We start from the raw sequence: 6,622 nt of genomic DNA on the forward strand, positions 1-6,622 counted from the left end.
ATGGAGGAGCCAAAGGCTGCCTCTCAGCCATACTAGTGGGTGGTTCTGGAAGAAGCACCCAGGGTTGTGGCAGCATTGTCTGGAGACATGAAGCCAGGCCATCTTCCTTATGGCTTTCCTTGGGAGTTGGTGATGTGTACAGCTCTTGGATTTTTTGCTGTTCTCTCACTTTTCTGGAGAAGTTTTCAGTCGGTTAGTAGCAGGCTTTACGTGGGAAGAGAAAAAAAGCTGGCTCCAAATCTTGCTGGACTTCTTGAAGAAAAATGTGGACTTCTTGAAAACGTTAGCCTTGTTCAAAAAGAACATGAAGGCTTACACTGATCTTTAAAGGATTGAAGGTTTGAGAAGGATTCAAGGGAAGCACAACATCTGGAGGCAACCTACGAAAAGCTGAATAGGTCCGAATCCAGCCATGGCGTTGAAATGCTCTTTCTAGAAGAAGAGCTCAAAGCACAGAAGGCTAAACATGGTCAACAGGATGAAACGATGGCGCATATATCAAGAAGGATACAGTCCCTCCAAAGTGAATCTGAATCCCTCAGATCACAAGTAGCTGAAGCTAAAACAAACTGGAGACTCTTTCAAGTGAATGAGGAAGGACTGAAGCTGGCAATCAAAGAGGCTTTGAATGAAAGTTCCCAACTTCAGCAAACGCAGAGACCAACAATACAAGGAGAAGCTGAAGCACAGAGGGAATAAGGAGGTGTCCAATATAAAGCAAAAATCACATTGGAGGACTCTAAAGTAGCTGCTTGTTCTCAAGTTCTAAGGGATACAGAAAATCACATGGAGTCTCCAAGTGAATGCTTGTTGAAGATGAAAGATAGGTCTTCTCCAAGCATGGGAGCCCAAAGGGATGCTGGTCACCTGGAATTGGGAAGGACGAGTGAACCAGAAATTGGTGCTCACTTGGATGATGAGTCCAAAGGAGCTTTGAGGAAACTGGTTTATGGTGCTAAGCTAAAGGCCTCCTTAGAAACCTTGGAAGGAGAAAGAAATCAAAAATGTACTTTCTCATCTGAAGTGGAGGAAACCACGGAAGACCTTACCGAACACCTTAAAAATCTGCAGACTGAACAGGCATCTTTGCAGTAAGAAAATGTACAGCTGCAAAGTGAGAATGAGACTCTACAGAAGAACTTTAAAGTCATGATGGAACGCTATCAAGAAAACATGATGAATCTGCACAGGAAATTAAAAGTGGAGGAAAACTACCGGGTGGAGCAAGAGGAGAAACTTTCCAAAGTCGAAGAAAAGATGAGCCATACAATGGAAGAGCTGGAGACCTACAGAAAGTGAGCCCAATATCTTGAAGAAGAATTGGAGAGAACCATTCATTCCTGTCTGGGGCAGATTATTTCCTCTGAGAAAGAAGCACATGCTATTGATTTGGCAGCTCGGATTGCTGAAAGAAACCTCAGTTATTTCAGGAAACAAAATGCTCACAACAGACAAAAATTAACTGAGAAGGAGCTTAGATTTGAACTTGTAGAAAAAGATCCGTATGATGCACTGGATGTTTCCAACTCAGCAATGGGCAGAAATCCTTCTCCAAATGCGCCCTCACCAATAGGTCAGCCTTCATCTGAAAGGAGACCTCCTCATTGTGAAAAGAGTGGTCCACTCACACTCTCACCTTTCACTCCAGTGGGACGAGGAAGAGGGTCAAGGGGCCCGGAGAATCCTCTGGACCATGCGACTATCAGTAAAGGAAGAGAATCCAGCTGCGATAAGTTCACTGATTTTCAGAGAGCACCTTCTCAGACTGGGCCTCTCTCTCCTCGAGGGGAACAGGCCTGCAGGCTGATGATCCCTCCGCCAGGCCAACCATATTCTTCTGATCCAAGTCTTCCTCTACAAAGGCAAGATAGATTTTACTCAAATTGTTGTAGACCATCGGGACCAGCAGAACACAGAATTACTAATATGCCTCCTTTGGATAAATGGGATGGGCCTATGTCTTCACAAAGGCAATCCAGTAGAAAGGAGACCATAGTCCATCTCGGGGACTCTGATGTGCCTGAATCACCTCTCCATGCTGAAAACCAAGCAACTGGCTCTGGCTCTGTGTTGGCACCTTTCCCTCCAGTCAGAGGTGCCTTGTTTCCAGTCGACCCAAGGAGTTAGTTCATGAGAAGAGGACCTTTTTTTCCTCCACCTCTCCCAGGAAACTTGTATGCGAACCTGGAGATGATTTTCCACCGGGCCGCCACACACTCCATTTCCAATGCGAAATGTCTATGCAGGGAGGGGTTTTCCTCACAACCTTCCCCCAAGAGCTGGAATTCATTCATCCCCCCTACCCCCGCATTGTGAGAGTACATATGATTTCCCTTACAAATTTTGGCTTTTTCTACATAAAGTGAATTTAAAAACACCATTGGCTAGTACTTACAATTCCTATGTCTCAGGCATGGAGGTAAGCTACACGCTCCATAGTCCAAATTCAGCTTACAAATTAAAGGCTTTTTGTGTTATTAAAAGACATGAACATTTCAATGCATGAGAAGTAGGGAACCCCGTCTCATACTTGAATCGGATGACATTGAGTTGAACATGAAACACCCCTACTAAAACAGCTTTGGGAGATTCAGTGGTTGTAGGATGTGATACAATATACTTTAGATATACTTGAAATTCAAGGAAAACCTTTTCTGTAAATTAATAAGAAAAACTAATGAATTACAATGTATTTTGCGCACTCCTGGGTTTGTAGCTCAGCAGTAGAGAACTTTCTTAGCATGTGTGAGGAACTGGGTTAAAACCCAGAACAAGATAACAATAAATAAATAAATAGCAATAAGTAAATAAATGTATTTTGGGGCTGGGGACATGGCTCAAGTGGTGACATGCTCACCTGGCATGCTTTGGGTGCTGGGTTCGATTTGATCCTCAGCACCACATAAAAATAAAGATGTTGTATCCACCAAAAACTAAAACATAAGTATAAAAAAAATTCTCTCTCTTTCTCTCTAAAAAAATGTATTTGTATCAAGCAACAATTAAATTTTTTTTTTCAAATGTATCTTCCTATAATTTCACATAAAATTTTCCAGGTATAATTTAAGATTAGTATAGAGCAATTAAATCCATCATCATCTTCATCATCATCATCATTTTTATTTCTAGAAAATGAAAAGCCCATGTATCAACATTTTTTTGTTCTAGCAGCTAAGTTCCAACAGACCCATGAATATTAAGTAGCTATACCTACAAAACATACTACAATGGTCCCTCTACGTTGTTGATTCCCATAATTTGCTACAAGTAGTCTTCAGAAACCTTAAGGTCGCTTGAAGTCTGAGGTACAGGCAACTTGTTGCTGCTGAGTTATACAAGAATACTTAAAGTTACCTGTATCATTCTTTCCCACACAATCAACTTATTCTTTCCTGCATGCTTCCATGTACCCTGGTGCTCTAGTTACCTGCTTGTTTATTCATTTTCCTATGGACTATAAATGCTTGAAAATTCAAACTTTTCTCTTACTTTGCAGCCCTTCATCTAGTACAGTGTAGTACATGAAGCAGATGCTCTAGAAAAAGTGAATGAAACAAACAAATTAAAAAAAAAAAAAAAAAAAAAAAAACTTGCTCTTTATCTGTCTCCCTCACTCAACTTAAGTTCCTGAGGACAGAAGCTTCTGAATTGAAAGTTCATACCTGTATTCCTAGCAGGTTCTCCAAATGGATGCAGGCACTCATAAGCCTGTCATACATATTTTTAGCCAAGTTTCTAATTTATTTTGAATTTTATTTGCATTTATTTGTGACTTGTCTTTATTTACTAAAACAAAACACATTTCTGAATTTTCCCCTACAAGCGCTTGACAGAGAAACAAAATTTTCCAACCACCATTAAGTCCTCAATGTGATGACTACAGAGAAGAGAAGCATATCAATGCCAGCCATGCAGCCTTTTTTGTGCTGATCTAGACAGGCTACTGTTGGTGGCTTTGCCTCCAGAATTTGGTCAGAATGAAGTCTTTTTCCAAAAAAGTCACTCTTGGACTGCTGTTCTGATTTTTCTCAGTCAGCACTCATTCCCAGCTCTTTCACAACTTGCCATGTTCATTATTTGGAAACTCTGCCTACCCTGCATGTGACTATGCTCAATTCAACTTATGGCTAGAAATAAGCTCAGGCAGCATTCCATTGCTCTTTTTGTGCAATACTGATTTCAACATGAGAAGCCTTTTTCCCACTCAGGAGCTTGTCAATGAAAAAGGTTCAGTATGACCACGTCTGATGTGGGACTGTTAAGCACAGAGGGAACCTACTCTCCAAAATCCTCAATCTGGAGATGCACCCATATCCCAGTGTAAAAGATGACAATTTTATGATAATCTAAGGAATTGTCTCTCAGAGTTTTCTCAAGAAAAAAATGCTGAGTTAACATTCCTCTAAGTCATTCTAGTACCAGATAACTGACAGATGTTACAATATGTGTCACTTACCTAACATTAGGTCACAACATAAACAGAGGAGCCTCACATATCCCTTCTAATTCTCCTTATCCAAAGTAGTGAGAGAAATGATATATTCCTTCAAATTTAGAAGATGAGATTAAGCTGACGCTTTCGCTTAATGAAATTAAAAATAAAAGAGCTGTCAAGAGGAAACCTCTTTGCTATCTCTGTTGCTCTGGTCACTCACTGAATTTTTAAGTTAGAAAGAACCTTAGTCAGACTGATTTTTTTTAATTTAACAGATCCAGCCTGAGACCATAAAAGTTAAATTACTTACCATGGTCACAAAGAAAAACAGAATGAAAGTTAGAATAATGGTTGTCCTACTTCTGTAGTCATGGCTTTTCAAAATACCACAACCAAAATAAATCTCTTGCCAACAGCTTCACTCCAACTAGGCAAACATGAAGAGGCTTGTTTTCTGTTTTGCCTCACTCCCTTCATCCTGGTAGTTTAGCTATATAATTACTTGTTACGAATTTTGGAGAAAGGGGTTGGGGTTGTGGCTCAGTAGTAGAGTGCTCGCCCAGCACATGTGAGACACTGGGTTTGATCCTCAGCACCACATAAAAATGAAATAAAGATATTGTGTTCATGGAGGCTGGGGTTGGGCTTACTGGCAGAGTGTTCACCTAGCATGTGCAGGGCCCTGGTTCCATCCTCAGCACCACACACACACACAAACAAAAAATGAATAAAATAAAGGTATTGTGTCCAACTAAAACTAAAAAATAAATATTTTTTTAAAAGATATTATGTCCACCTACAACTAAAATATATTTTTTAAAAATTGAGAAAAACAAGACTTCCATCTCTAAAAACAATTTAGCAACAGCATTTTTTTCTTAAAGATATTACCCCTAGCAACTGCTATTGACTTCTTCCCCACTGTCTCCAAAATAGCCTCCATGTCCACTAAGACCCTGTTCCCCGAAGTGGTCCTCAACTAAGTTATGAAAAAACTGAAAAAGTCCGTTACATCAGACACCCGGCAAAGGGAACAAACTGTGGCCATTCGCAAGGGATATCACCATGGCAGAGAACTGACGTCACCAGAATGCGGCGGAGGAGATAACTTCATTGAAACCAGCGGCGGCAGGTGTGTAACCACCTAGCCCTTCCTCTCCACACAGCGGGGAAACCTCAAGGGCCCATCCCAGCTCTCTCGTGAGCGCAATAGTCAGACCGAGGGAATCAGGAGCGGTGCAGGACTCGAGGCGCGGGACCCCGGCTACCGCTTCCACCAGCGCTGACAACTGAGGTCTCTTGCACCAGCTGCCGGGGGCGTGGCTACCGGAGGGCAGGCAAAATACGCTGAGGGTTCTCAGCCCCATGCTCCACAACCTTAAGGTCTGAGGGAATGGCAAGCAGGGAGAGTGTGCCAAGTCGTTCAAGAAAATAGGGGTCTACCTGTTTGCTCTCATTATCTTTAGTGACTTCTTCCCTCCCCTTCTAATACCTTTCCTCCCAAGCATCACGACGCTGTTTATGTGTAATTTACTAAATATGTATAGGTAAATGTTCCGAGGCATTATATAGTGCTACCAAGTCCCTAGCTACCCCAAAATACTCCAGACCACTCTCCTGTTAATATCCCTCGTCATGTTGCCAAGAGATACCTACCAACCTCAATACCATCACATCATTCGACCTAAATATAAGTTCCAAGACCAAACCACAGACCGCTATATGCCATCACAATCCATACACAGTTTAAGAAACGAATGAATCTGCATTAAAGTGCAACAAAACTCATCATCTCTAGTCATAGTCTCCCATCACAAAAGAGAGACCCCAGAGACACACAAAACCAAATAAATTTATAGGACTAAACAGTAACTCAGCAGTCAAACATAACAAGAAGTAACACGAGCAGCATGAAAAAGCAAGGAAGAAAAGGAGTACAAACAATGCAGGACAGCCTAAATATACAGAAGGACGTAGAGGCATCAGAAAAATAGTCAAATAAGGAACTCAAGGAATACCTTAGACAGATGGAATGGAATCTTAAAGAGGACATGAGACAGCAAATTCAAACAATGAAAGAACAAATTGAAAATGAATTACATAAACAGATAAAAGAAGCAAATAAGCATCTTTATCAGGAGATAGAGATTATAAAAAAAATCAAACAATAATCCTAGAAATGAAGGA

At 41.0% G+C, this 6,622-nt stretch overlaps 1 pseudogene; it reads left to right on the forward strand.

Moving 5' to 3' along the window:
• Positions 1-5,721, forward strand: LOC114078804 (cTAGE family member 15-like; annotated as a pseudogene).
• Positions 5,722-6,622: the final 901 nt, after the last annotated feature.

This window comes from Marmota flaviventris (genome assembly GCF_047511675.1).
Source record: "Marmota flaviventris isolate mMarFla1 chromosome 10 unlocalized genomic scaffold, mMarFla1.hap1 SUPER_10_unloc_1, whole genome shotgun sequence".
In the NCBI taxonomy this organism is placed as follows: domain Eukaryota; kingdom Metazoa; phylum Chordata; class Mammalia; order Rodentia; family Sciuridae; genus Marmota; species Marmota flaviventris.